The 14,971-nt window shown below is 33.5% G+C and overlaps 1 long non-coding RNA gene across 2 annotated transcripts in view; it reads right to left on the reverse strand.

Moving 5' to 3' along the window:
- Positions 1-2,129: 2,129 nt before the first annotated feature.
- LOC149770793 (uncharacterized) overlaps positions 2,130-14,971 on the reverse strand; it is a 49,123-nt gene continuing 36,281 nt past the window's right edge. Inside the window, exons 1-3 of one of the 2 annotated variants that reach the window (XR_016418468.1) lie at positions 8,679-8,763; positions 5,586-5,740; positions 2,130-2,946 (exon numbers count right to left, since the gene is read on the reverse strand). This is a non-coding gene — a long non-coding RNA (uncharacterized LOC149770793). Of the gene's footprint in view, positions 2,947-5,585; positions 5,741-8,678; positions 8,764-14,971 lie in introns of those variants that run through there. The other variant, XR_016418469.1, reaches the window with a different exon arrangement.

Below are 14,971 nucleotides of genomic sequence, written 5' to 3' on the forward strand. Positions count from 1 at the left end.
CAATCTGCATTTAGCTAAGGTTATATACATGATTATCTCCAATACATTGATAATGCAACGTTAAGCATTTATGCATATGACTATTGAACAGACATAAACCAGTGAAAGTGTAAGGTTTAGAGAGTTATCTAGTAATTATGCTTGTAGAATTTATATGTATATTGTGCTTAAAAACGCATCTATCTATCTATCTATCTATCTATTTATCTATCTATCTATCTATCTTTATGTATATATATCTATATAAACATAATGCCGTCGCAAACCTATTCTAATTTACATCTTACTTAACCTTTATCCACAAATATTTCGATATGATAACCGATCTACACCTCGGAGGAGGGACCCGATATTTGAGTGCTTTGCACTAACGACATCTATTGGATTTCAATAGTTGCCTCCCTTAGTTTGTAATGCCATCTAACCAACAGAATAGCGTGCAGCATAGGTGCATTGTAAATAGGCCGAAAAAGGTGGAGGCAGCCGACAGGTCGCCATGTTAAGCGCAGTTATTTAAATTTTACAACATTTGGAGGAACCTGGGATTGTTTTCGGCCACCAAATGTCTTGGAAGAAATGTGTTTTGTCTGATATTTAGGTACAATATTCTTATTATATCCGTTATATTTGTTGAAAATTATTCTTGAGGTAAAAGAAAACAAAAACTCTGGTTCTAAAGAAAATCGCCGCTCCCTACGTTTCCCAATCTCATACACAGCAAACACAAAGTAAATAGTAGGTCCATAAGTGCGTATAAGCTCTAAATTGTTTCATTGATGACAAGGTAGATAAGTTTTTGTGGACAGCCATTGACAATGGCGTGTTAGGAATGGATCCTACTCTGAAATATGTTGACGCTTGGGTCATTAATCACACATTTCAGACGTACAATTAGGAATTAATTGAAAGGCATCTAAAATCACGAGAGTCCCATCCCCCAGGGGCATCATCAAAATGACAAGGTGTTGGAACAATTTACACACTTAACACTATCATTGACTGTGGTTTCATATGTCTAGCTTCAACGATGTAAGATATAGCACGTTTACTAATGAGTTACATTGCTAATGGACGCATTGATGTGTCACACGGCATCTTCATTATATATTGCTGAATATATTTCAATCCTTAAGCAAAATATGCTTATTATTAACATGAAAACTAGTTCTTCTGTTGGATCTAAAATTAGACACGCTCCGTGCGTCGGGCTCTCAGGTTAGCACTGTCCAGTATTTGTAAAAGATAATCACCTGCCAGAAATATTATCTTTTCATGTGTCTAGAATTTAACATGATTTTAAGTTTTAACTAAAGACAAAAGTGGTCATTTCAAAATGTCCTTGCCATCGGACTAATGAAATTATACAATTACCAGTCAGACATGAAATTTATTTGGCTTGGGGTAGCAAACTGACGAAAATTGTAAGCCTCATTCCATATATATATATATATATATATATATATATATATATATATATATATATATATATATATATATAAACTGAATCAGGTTTCCAAAATTTCAATGTTGTTGACATTCATTGAATACAAAAATAGGTAGATATGAGTATGTCATGGCTTGAAATCAAGGATGAATATAATTCATTCTCTGCTTGCATAAATTGCAAAACTCTTCAAGAAAAATGTTTGAACTTGGAAATGGATAACAATCTTTAGAACAACTTTATTAGAATATGCCAAGAAAAAAGTTATTAAGTCTTGCATTGTTTATAAACGATTATTTTTGGTATCAAAAATTGTAAGTAATAATGTCTACCATATATATTACAAGACTTGCATTGAACTTTGTGTTGTCATTTAAATTACGCTTCATTTATTCTGGAATCAACCTGTACCACAGAAACATAATCAGCATTGTGGCTTTACCAGGGTTCCTACCACTACACTATCATGCTGTAGTTATACTGGAATCAATAAAAAAGGACAGGTTTCCAACATAGTGGCAGGCATATTCAAATAAGGCCTATACCTAAGATTATAATCTATGATAAGCATTACAAACGCCTGTTTTCCTCTATATTTATTGAAGCTTGTGCAAAAATAGTAGACAATAATGATGTAAACTACATGCACTTACAATTACATCATATATCCTTTGCTGGGATCAACTGTTAACCTATCCTGTTTACATACGTCATGGAGAGCTCACTCTACATGCTCAAACTTTGCTCATTAATGATTATGTATTTTCAACAGGTACAAATAACAATAAACTCAATAACTAAATCAACGAAAAAAAAGTGGAAGTAATGAATACAAGTTTACAGTAGGTTTGAAACACTGTTTATCATTATTGCTAGAAACTTTATTAATCAAAGTAAAACATTGGTTCATATAGTTGTACAATACATCGCTAGTTTGTATCCTAATATTTAGAAGTTTATCAGAGTGCAACAGGGTACTGTGATGTTCTGATATGCTTTCAACTTATATTGAAATTGCAATTTTGTACACAAAATATAATTCATTTGATGTCACATTGTATCTTTCTTAAACGAAAGTATAACACATTCCTGGCATAATTGCTGCACATAAAGCAAATAAAGGAGACTTAGTGGGTGCATGATCTGGATCATATCTAATGAATTCTTTAAGAAGAGTCCAGAAATTCAGGCTGATCTACAGCCAGGCACGCTCTGCAGTCTGAGGAATCCCTCACAGACATTTTCTCCAGCATGAGGAAAATTCTTCACATATTTTTCGTTTGTCCCTAGAGACATTTTACTTCATTGCATGACAGAAATCTATTTGGGATGATACTGTCAAATGGTTAGCTACACCCTCTCGTATCTTTCAAAATTGTACACTTTTAGATGAAATACAAGAATGTTCGTTTGAAGTACATTGAACCGCCACTTCTTGACATCCCGTTTCAGAATAAAACCAGCATATTCCCATGGTTTCTGTATGGTTCAGGTAGCATCCGCTGAAATAGATTACAGCAACGTATACAGCCGGGATAAAAAAGTGACTGTTTGGCAAAACAACCTAAGCATTTAGTTTAGTTCAACTTTCCAAAATCACTTCAGATGACTTGTAAACATATCTAAATGTAGTATATATAATAATAATAATAATAATAATAATAATGATAATAATAATAATCCTAGATATAAAAAATTGAATTATTGGAAACTGAAAATTTAAACTTCATGTTCCATCTAATATAACTAATAAAGTTAAAAATGTATACTTTACACAATTTTAAACTTATGATGTTACAGTAAATTATTGTTATTTTTGTTTTACAAATCAAAATGCATTATTATCAGATGGAGATATTTGAAATAAAAATAGTTTTAAAGAGAATAGTTTGAATATAAAAAATTGCAATTAAAAACTAATTTTAAAATATACTTTTAAACTGTAGTATCTTTCAAATTAAATCAAAACGTGAACAGCTTAAACAAGGGGATGTTGCAAATTTTAATGTTCCAGATTGAAATAATACCGTTTTCAGCATACCTGGGGCATAAATGGAATATTGCGTATTATTTCCATGTCAGGCATATGCATTGTACATATGGGATGAAAGCAGGATTTACTTTCAGCGTTATAGCAATACATTCTAGGGATCTAACATGTTCTGAAATTATAACAGTTCAGCATGACTTCAGCTTGCATATTGAAAACAATTTCATGCAGGAAATGAGCATCAGCAAGTGTTTATGTCCGAAATGTACTGCAGTACTGCATCATATCTGCAGTATTTAACCAGCATTAAGTACATAATTAAAACTTTTAAAGCCATATATAAATTACGATCACCAGTCACAAATAGCTTGCGTGAAGACTGGTTCGCTGACTGCTCTCCACTCGGTTATGCCTTGCATCGGATTCAAATCACAATTATTTTCCTATATAGTCTCTACTTTTTTCTGTTAGTACTAAACTTGTCCGCTGCACTAAAGTTTCTTCAAACATACCACATGGTGAAGTTCTTGCCATTGTTTATCAGGCATATCTTTCAAATAAAATAATGTGCATTTGTTCCCAGATTTCATTACCTCTGTACACTGGTGCCAAAATACACATAGAGACCCATACCATAGTGGTTATATTCTGAAGAATAAGTGATTGATTTTAAAATCAATACCAGGAATGTCTAACTCCAGCTCCCTTATCATCACCATAGGGGGACCAGCGCAAGGTGAAGTCGTCTGAATCAGCATTATGCTTTCATTAACTGTAAATGCATTTTTTCACATATCCTACTTGTGGGGATTGTATATGATCTATGAACACAGTTGACTAAAATAAGTGCTCCATGCACTTGAAAAATAACCCTGAATTAATAAAACAAAAAGTCTGTAACTATTAAAACAGGGAAGAAAAATTTTCCAAAGTAGAAATACCAGCTTCAAGTGTGCAATGAATGAATTACAATATATATAAAAATTAGAAAAATGTTATCGGCTCCCTTATTTTACAATTTACCTCTAAAGTTCAGGAAGTAAAAATGACCAAGCAGAGCTAGCAGTTTTTTTTTATAGGAGTTCATCTGCCCAAGCATTATACTCAAGAACCCAAATTACATCCATCAATCTTACACATAAATAAAGGGAATTAACAGTTCTTTTAACGATATCTGTGATATACAAGGTTTGCTTTCAAATAGCCTTTATAACCAGTGAAGGAATGAAATTCCTTTTACATAAAACCCTACCTATGCAAAGAATGCAACTTTAGAGCACCACCGTTCAGAGTCACTGAAGATGCGTTGTCAACTTATTGAAAAAGTAGTCATATTCTGTTGTCAATTGCAAACAGTTAAGTTTGATAAATATATACTTGGAATGTCCTTCCAAAATGACAATTACACATTTAATTTACTACCTCCCTATAAAGAAACTCGAATGTAGCTTCATGACTTCAAGAAAGGATTGTAATATCATTGGGACAGGCTATATTTCTGTCTCGAAGGAAATACATTCAAGAGAAAATGCTCTCTGAAGTACTATATTTATTTTTCACTTCAAACAGTAAATAATGTATTAAGAGTATGTCCTGAGATATGGACTATTATTTGGTCATTTTTACAGTTAAATATAGGGAGAAAAGAGGAAATGATTCCCCAAATATTGAAGTAAATGTCCAAAAAGTAAATTTCTCATGTTAATAATTACTTACATAATTTGAAGAAAAAAAATTACTATTTTTCTTTTGTATTTGTAACCTAATTTGTACTAATGTTTTGATACCAATGTGTTGAAATAAACTATCAAGGGGAGTTAACTCCTATTGAGACCATTGGAGGCGGAAGATAGTTCTTGAATACATTCATAACAATCATGATGGATTATAATGAAAATTAAACGACTTAACTACTTTATATGGTCAAATAAATAGAAACCTCATAACTTGTAGACCTTTTTAAAAACTGGGAGGGGTGAGTCGCTTCTTAATAATTTCAAGCCCAAGCCTGTCTATTCTATCACATCATGAGATCCATCATAACCAAAAACAATTGGTAACTACTACATCAACCTACTTTAGTCCTCACAAAAGAAAACACGGATGCAAGAAGAGCGAGGAAAATATCAAGACATTTTCATGAGTTTATACCACACAGGAGAACTACGGTGTATAGGTATCCAAGATTGACCAATCTAGCTTGCGATCTGTCTCTGCCTCCCCACGAATAAAGCGTCCAAGATATGATGTATCCGCAGACTCACTATCTTCCTGTGGCCCACGTCAACTGCCATCCAAGTTCTGTCCTGAGAAGAAGAGACAAAATTAAATGTTCTTCATTGGCTGACATGAGGCAAACGGTTTTCATGACACAAATGCAAATATGATTATAAACATATCAGTATTAAATATTATATTGGAAACATTATGCAAAATGCATGAAAAATGTGGAGATTGTAAAATATACTATTCACATATGGGTATAAACAAAACAAAAGGACTTTGTACTTTTTTTAAAAGTGAAATGTGCCAAATGCAATCTTTATGAATCAGAACATGCTGCCTTTCCAGAGACGGGTATACACCTTAATCAAACAAGAACATATGATGCTATATAAATGTTACCTGAATATGAAAAATAATAAAATATCATGATAATTAAATCTTTCTGGTTTTGTCATTATCCATACATTTTGATTTGTCAATACAAAAGAGAACCTGTCCAAATTATCTAATTATTCAAAGAAAAACTAATAACATATTAATTGAGAAATGTGAGATTCCCGCAAACATTTCTTAAAACAACTGTCTATTATTACACACAGGTTTCTATTTTCCACTGGTCATTACCATGTATTGCACAATTGCAAGGGACATAACTCTTCTTAAGCCTACCTGCAGCCTCTTAGTCATTGTAGACTTTTGGAATGAAGAAACTAATTTAATTTCTAAAATGCAATGAAGATGAACAAAATGAGTCAATAATAATAATACATAGAAAGTATTTTTATTAACTTCATGGCTGCAGATTCTAATTCAATTTATGGTGGGACACTCTATTGCTATTACTTACTTTTGAGAGCGTGACAGGTGCTAGGCGAAGTTGTTGAATTTACAGCATGAACAATGCAGCAAATGTTGGCTTTCATGCACTGTGGCTGACATTGTTTTACATATTGTACTTATAGAAACTGAACATGATCAAAATATACAGTTGACCAAAATGGCTCATCCCATGTGCTTGAAACATCAGACTGAATTAGGCAAGCGTACACTAACTTCAGCAGTTTTTAAAACAGGGAAAATGTTTTTGCCAGATAGGAAATACCATCTTCAAAAAGTGCAATGGATGAATCACAAAATATGTAAAAAAATAAAAACGGTATTGGCTCCTTTTTTTCTTACAATTTACATCTGAAGTCCAGGAATTGAAAAATGGCCAAGTGGAGCAAGAGGGTTTTCTTATGAGAGTACATTTTAAGTAAGCCTAAGCAGTGTACACGAGAACCCAAATTACACCCATCAATCATACACCAAAATAAAGGACATTCATTGCTCTTTTACCTAAGTTATTAAAGATCGTTTTTAAATAGCCAGTATAATATAGTGGAAATGCTGGGAAATTATTTTTCATTAGGAATCTAAACCTATGCAAAGTACAAAACTGTAAAGTTCCACCAAAATGAATGTGGAAAATAATTTTTCAAAGAATATAGACCGGAACTACATTCGTGGTTACTGAACTTAAAGTAATAGCTGTGACCAAAGGCCAATCAGGGTTAGAAACATTCACATGAATGAAAATATACTTTATCTGGGATAAAATAAATGTGTCTGAAATACTGCTGCAAAGTGTCAACGAATGTGATTCAAACGTACAATGGTTTTAGACTTGAATCTGACTAAAAAGTTTAGAAAACATGGACATTCAAAATGGCCAAATCACAAATACACAATTTTTAAAAGTTTAACTATTATTTTAGTTAGATAAATACATGAAATAAGCTTTAATTAGTATTTGGTATTTGTTCACATCTAGACATTCCTTTCAATTAAACCTGTATATTAAACTCTCCTATGAGAGTCAGCTGGGAAATACTGTTCAGGTTTTTATTTAAAATTATGAATTTAAATGTAGCTTTCATAAAAAGTTAAAAATTGATGTTGATGAATTCTGTTATTTTACAGGAAGTCTCTTTATTCTTGATAAACATCAATAATTTTCCTTATTCGGTAGCTCCTGCTATTTGGAAACATCTGAATACCCTAGTTAAAGGTAAGTAACTAAGGCAATGATTTCATGTTCACCTATACATTGTATAATCGTTAAGAAATTAGGGTTCCAGTAGAATTTAAAAGTTTGGTGGCGGTAAGCTTTTCTTGGTTATAGAAGATAGAGAGGGGATACTTATTGTACTTTTACATGCACTGATTGTAACAAGGAACCATGAAATGGTACATTACGAAGAAGAAAACCTTTTTGAAAACGAGGACTGATGATACTCTACCAAGTTCCAATTCTGCATCTGCTCATGTGATTAGAAGAATGGAAATGAGAAAGCCAACATGTGTGGGTCTCCAGTCAGTTGTGGCATAAGACTGTACTGGTACATTTAGATCTTCCAGAAGCCTACAGCGGTCATTAAAAACAAGACTCGCCCTAAAAGAGTCATAAGTGAATTAGCATGATGGGACATGTATGATCTGCTTGAATAACAATGTTGAAATGTGGCATGATATCATTCAGTATTCCTTGGCCATATCAAAAGACCCACGTGAGCTTGACAGAAAATGATGAAAATATCTTCGTGGAACTAATGAAAAAAAGGAAACTATCTTGTGGTCGTGTACAAAGACAGGAACGTAACACAAACATGCCGCAATTTCAGCCTGTGTAACGATATTTGAGTGTCTCATTACAAAGAAATGTTAATTGTTCAAGATACTATGAGATGGAGTGCTTTTAATAAAACCCAGATTCAACAGCAGACTTGGATCACCAACGAAAACAAAATCAAAACACTTGAGAGGTATATTTTTGCCAAGGACTCTGAGATCGCTGGAACAAATAGTTTAAAAAGTGTACATACCATGCGCTGTATCAAAAACACACAGAAACCAAGAAAAATGTACTTGCAAGATGGGGAAATATGATGCAGGTTTATCTGGAGTACAGAACAGAACAGAGCAATGGAAGTCTATCTACTGAGCAGTCTTTTCAAGAGAGTTCTCTAGTACACATACATTTAGCAGGAACCGAGGACAATGCAGACAGAAGGGCTGCTCTTCTTCCATGTGCAGAATGAAGGTGTCCAAAGTCCACAGAGAACTATAATGAAAGAAAACTGTTGTGGGCAAATCATTAGGTAACACAATGCTTGTTATGTATTGTTGTGTTGCTACCACCTCCGGACGAGACTACTAGAACAGGTCAAAATCCTCTTATAAGAAAATGAACATAGAATTAAAACTTTTAAAACAATCAATATTTAAAAATTCTAAATCGTCGTGAAATGAATGGCTGACTGGCTGAATGGCCAGCTGATTAAACGAGTAAAATAAACACGCGAATTAATTATTCAAGATAAAGCAGAGTGAAACAAAACAAAGACCACCTTCCTTCTTGCTTCTATTCACATTACTGAGCATAAACAATCCACTCTGCATCCAACCATCCACCTACAAATCAATGACCCCCTTCCAGTTTATCATTGCAACCAGCAAGCCAGCCATATCAAACCAATGCACATTTTTGTATGGATGGGTATTTTAGGTTGGTGTTGTTCTGGTTATGATTTCATATTTTAACGTATGATAAGCTACATGGCGGCCATGACAGCTGAAAACCCAAGTAAAAACCAACAATCCGCTGTTAGCTTTCTCACCTACCCACACAGGCCAAGCTCACGACTTGAATTCACATGAACAAAGTTGAGATGGCAGCGATTACTAAAGGCGATTGCTTTAGACCAGTCTCCTAACACAAGCCTTGAATGGTGGGTCGCATGGAGGAAATATCACCATACAAATCATTATCCCATATCATAATTTCTACTTTTGCATGCAGTTTCTAAATTCACTATGCCAAAAACAATTCACATATCCTCTGGAGTATTATCTATTCATTTGTAGATACAATGACATTCACAGATGGGGTGGTCAACATGCGAACACAAACTCTTGTGGAATAAGTGGGATGCATGGAACTCTATTTGGACTGTTAAGACATCTCATCTATGCCATTAAAGCCAGTCCATGGACACATTTCTTTTTCCAAGTATGTCCCAGAGTATCTACATAACAACAGTCAATATGTTTATTTGACTCTGTTCCTTTTAATACGGTACATAGTAATGCTTTTTTTTCTTTTTACAATTGCATAGAGACTGGAAATCTTAAGTCTGTCAAAATGTATTATTGAAGACACAAAACACAATTTATTTAAACTGTGCAAAATAAACAATACTTATAATACAACTGATATCCTCATATTCTATACGTTTGTTTTTATCCAGCTATCAACATGCATGTTATTAATAGAGAGGAACACCATTTTACCAATCAGGCATGAAAACATCTTTGAGTAACATGTTACTACTTATATGTTTTAACGCCATCCATGAATTATATTATCAGGTTCAGAGGAAAATAGACCAGATAGAGAAATCCAGTATGTTAAATTCAAGAAGGATGCAGTAAATATAAAATTATTTGCTCTAACATTATTTTTGTATATGTCTCATTCTTGTAGAAGCATAGTAATGATATGTTTGTCAACATTTGCACTTGATTTTGGAGTGATAATTTAAGGTTTGGTAACCATACAAAGAGAAGGCGTCAAGGCCAGGATCAATTTTAAATTATAAAATTTAACGGCTGGAAAGAAAAAATGCTACGCTAAAACTAGTTAATTGCATGGCTCAGTACAATGTTATTTTTACATCCCATACATATTCAGTATTTCAGGTATCATTAAGATACAGTCGGATCTAAGACCTCAATTGTAAAGTTGAATTTCTTGGTCTTTGTTACGTATACCGGGAATATTTATAGTTTCCATGAGAGTGAAAGAGCAGGAGAGAGATCGATCAGAAAGAGAAAAATAGAAAACTTACCGAAGAGATGATCACTCATAATTGCTGACCATTAATGCTAGATGTTGCATGATATATTTAACCAGATTCGCAGTAATTCAGGAGGTGTAGGTTTGCAACTGATTTAATTATTTTATCTCCTCGAAAACAGGGACGTGATCCCTTTGTGCCTTAGTAGATTTACTCTTTAGGATATTTTTAAAAAAGTAGTTTAAGAATCTAACGCAAAACAACCGATATAATCTTTGAGTCTGTTGAAATAGTGATATCTTGGTACATACGAATTTGGCATTTGGCTTCTTAATAGGTAAAACTGACCGCTGACAAGCAATGGCTTCTCCCAGTTTATAGTTTTATGTCCTTAAGTGCTAATGATGAAGCGGAGCTAGCAGTCTTTTAATACGTGCACAAATGAGGTAATGTCAAGTTCTATACTCTCTGTCCAGATTGCACCAATGAGTCATAATTCAAACTGAGGTGATTTAAACAGTATTAAACAATGCCTATTGTATATAAAGTGTTTTGTATACAATCAGGATCGTCAATGCATTAGATGTACGTCTTTCGATGATTGGGATAAAAGAGAATCAGACTGGTTTGAAACCCAACTTTCAATTCACGTCAAACATAAAATGAACTATATAACCAATACCATTCTGAACTCTAACGTTGATACTTGAAAGACATGTCAAGTAAACTCGTCGTTTAAGTAAGTAATCTTATTCGATCTCGAGAGATTTGCAATCTCAAGAATACTAATCATATGACCTACGATTGTATTATATCTTGTATCAATCTGGACATTATTGTATTTGAAGGTTATAAACGGTTTCCTCACTTGCTAGTGTGGCATTTGTAGTTCCGGAAATCACTTCGCAACTCGAATTACGATCCTTGGAATCTATAGCTTACCGTACCCCAAATTGATAATTCCATACTAAATTGGTGTGCACGTAAAACATTTATCAATCATTAATTATTATAGAATCAATGAAGGGAATGTCATACAAAATACAAATCATTCAATGATGTGCAGCCATTCTGTTAATATAGAAAAACGCCAGATGCTAGTTGCACTGAGGTATATGAAAAGATAATCATTCTTAGGTTAGCGTGATGCTCCAAGCGTACAAGCAGTATCCACTGAAACTCTTTAGTAGAAAAACCACTGACTTCAGAATCTTTCCAGTAAGAGTCTCAACGTGTTCATTTGGAAAAACATAGTTCGTTTCCATGTGGTGTCTGGCGGTTATGGATTATGATGGCAATAATTACATGGAGGTTAAATTGGTATCTGAAAGTTCAGAATCAATGACCTGTCACGGTTGTTGTTTTTTAATATTTTTATTCGCATTTATTAAACAATATGAGATTGTAAATATGGTGTACAAGTGAATAAGGTCCTTTCCTCAGAGGTACAAAAATGATTAAGAATGAAAATCATTTCCACGAAAATTATGACGCATCCAAAAGCCAGGTTACATATTTTTTATTCTAAAAGTCGTGAAGTATTTCAAATGAAAAGGGAAACAAAACACATATAGGTATGAACTCAAATAAACAGCTATATGTTGCTTAATATACATTTGTACATATTACAACATTCAGTTGTGTGGATAAATTCGCACTATTCACAAATATGAGAGTGTTCAGTAAGATGTATATGAAACACTTAAACATTAGAATCACTTCATAATACTTCATATGCTTACAAAATGGTTCACAGAGCAAGGCAATGAATTAAAACTGAATACATTTGTAACACAAATAAGCCCTTTGCCGTCCTAGCCAGATACTAACGTGAAATCAGATTCAGCAATGGAAAACAACAGTGTTGTACAATGTAAGCAATTTGTGTTGCTCCCTTGCAATTCCATTCACTGGATGAGTACCTGTACAGAAAATAGAGACAACTCTTGTTACAGTCTCTTTTGTCCATTTGGTTGATGCTTTCTGGATATTTTCTTAATTTGAATTTAACCTACAATACTATGTGCATCTTATCACTAACCTTTGGTAGCACTTTGCTATGGTACATTTCCACTCATAGCCATTTACAATTTGAACAAGTCAAATTTTGGCACAAGTGTACAAAGGACATATTGTTTTTCGCCCACATTATGCTTCCAGTGAATGGATATTGGAAATAAGGCATGTTTCAGAAAGATCTGCTTAAAAAATATGGGGAAAATTGTTTCTTTTATGTGCCAGTGGTTTTTTGTCATTTATGTAACCCGAATATTAAAATATCTCATATGTTGGGTGCCCTCTTATTATCGCTTCTTCCGAAGTTAATAGTTTTAACTGTCTGTACATCATGTTTTAATTATGTGCCTATTTGCAATTCAGGCGTTTGTTAATTTTGCCAGATTCATAGTAAATTGTTTAAGTAAACTTCAGACTCAACCAATACATAGCTTCATGCGTGATAAACATCCTTTATTGTACTCCTTTGCTTTTGAGAATAGGTTGGAAGCCACAGTCAATACAAGTTAAATATATTGAATGAAGGAAAGACGTCTTTTGTTTCGTCACAAACAAATTATATTCAAGCATTTTATTGATCATACATATATATCTTCTACTGAACCAAGCAATATAGTACAACGAATATTATCTGTCATGGTTTTAATGTGTTATGTTTGCTTTTGGATAGTTGCTAGTGAATATTCTTTAAATGCTTGGAAACATCTTTGAAGACCTTGTCTGCACTTTTAGTCGGATTCCTTCTTTTTTTCTAACCTAGGGTATATCGTTGTATCATCATCATCTTTCCATGCGTACGAATAAGACTGAATTAATATATGTCTGTCTGTATTTCTCGTACATTTTCTGAGGTTTGTGAGTACATTTAATACACTCCTTTAGTATATGTGCATTTTTTCTCATTTCAGCGAGCTTCCTGCTAGATTGTTTTTCTTACTTTATGATCAATTTGTATACCAGGTTATTGGGACAATTATGGAAACAAACTTTCCGGACACAAATAATTTAGATATGGAGATGGAAGTGACAGAAACTGCTCCATCAGAGATGGAGTTCGAGGTAACAGAAAGAGAGATAGCTGAAATGGAGGTAGATGTGGTGGCAGAGTCCGAGACAATTGATATGGAAATGGATGAGTTGGATGACAATGAGATATCTATGCAGATAGACGAGGTACAGAGCAAAATTCATTAGTGGAGGTAGAGAAGATTTAGTACACATCATTATTATCTGAAATAACAGGATATACAATTAACATCATACACATTTATGACACTCATATGAGTCATGTACATGAAATTAACATAATTTGAGAAATGGTTAAATCAGTCATATTTACATTTTGATGATCATTGTGGCTAATATATTTCAGACTTTATATTCTCATCAAAACTTTCACATATGCAACAGCAAGAAAAAGATGAACTTTATTTGAATATGAGCGCTTGTTTCCAGAAGTTCCTACACTAACAAACAAAATTGTCAATGACGATGAAATTGTAAATTCCAAACCTGAGAAACAACACCAGTACAGAATGAACCCTCTCAAACAGAATACTTGCAAAAAGAAATTCAGTATTTTCAGAAGAATGATTTCATAGACCCCAATATTAGGTGTTATCAATGTATACGTGTTCAGAAACGAGATAAACCTTTCCGTATGTGCACTGAATATAGGAATGTGAATAGTTTGCCAAAAACAGATTCATTTCCAATAACAAGAATCGATGACTGAATTGATAAGATCGGAAATGCCAAGTATGTCACAAGATTTGACCTTCTGAAAAGATTTTGGCAAATTTCACTAACGGAAAGAGCAAAGTAAATGTTAGATGTCATCATCTACAACGACACCTGGAAAGAACATTTAGCAATAATTCGGAAATTCTTTGACAGACTCACAAATGCAAGTTTCACAATTAATTTATCCAAAAGTGAGTTCTGTCGTGCTAGTGTAGCTTTTCTAGTACATATCGAGGGACATCGACAAGTTAAACCTATATATGCTAAGGTGAATGCTATATCTGATTTTCCTTGTGTCTGTTAGTAAAAAGCATCTGATGGAATTGTTAGGTATGGCTGGATACTATGGGAAATTTTGTTCCAATTTTTCTACAATTGCTGAACTTCTGACAAATTTATTGAGTTAGAAAAAGAAGTTACTTTGGACAGAAAAATGTCAGGAGGCTTTGGATAAGTTAAAAGTCTTACTTAAAAGAGTTCTAGTTCTTACAGCTCCAAATTTCAGCCGGTCATTTAAATTCTCTATTCATGCAAGTGATGTTGGGGTTGGACCAGTATTGATTCAATAAGATGAAAATGGTATTGATCATCAAGTGTGCTTTTTTAAGACATTAAATAGGCAGCAAAGGCATTATTCAACAATAGATAAGGAATGTTTGGCTTTGATATTGGCATTGCAACATTTTGAAGTTTAAAGTAGTTCAGCTCCTTCTT

The sequence above is a fragment of the Sinohyriopsis cumingii genome, unplaced genomic scaffold, assembly GCF_028554795.1.
Source record: "Sinohyriopsis cumingii isolate HCF-2022 unplaced genomic scaffold, ASM2855479v2 utg002323l, whole genome shotgun sequence".
Taxonomy (NCBI): domain Eukaryota; kingdom Metazoa; phylum Mollusca; class Bivalvia; order Unionida; family Unionidae; genus Sinohyriopsis; species Sinohyriopsis cumingii.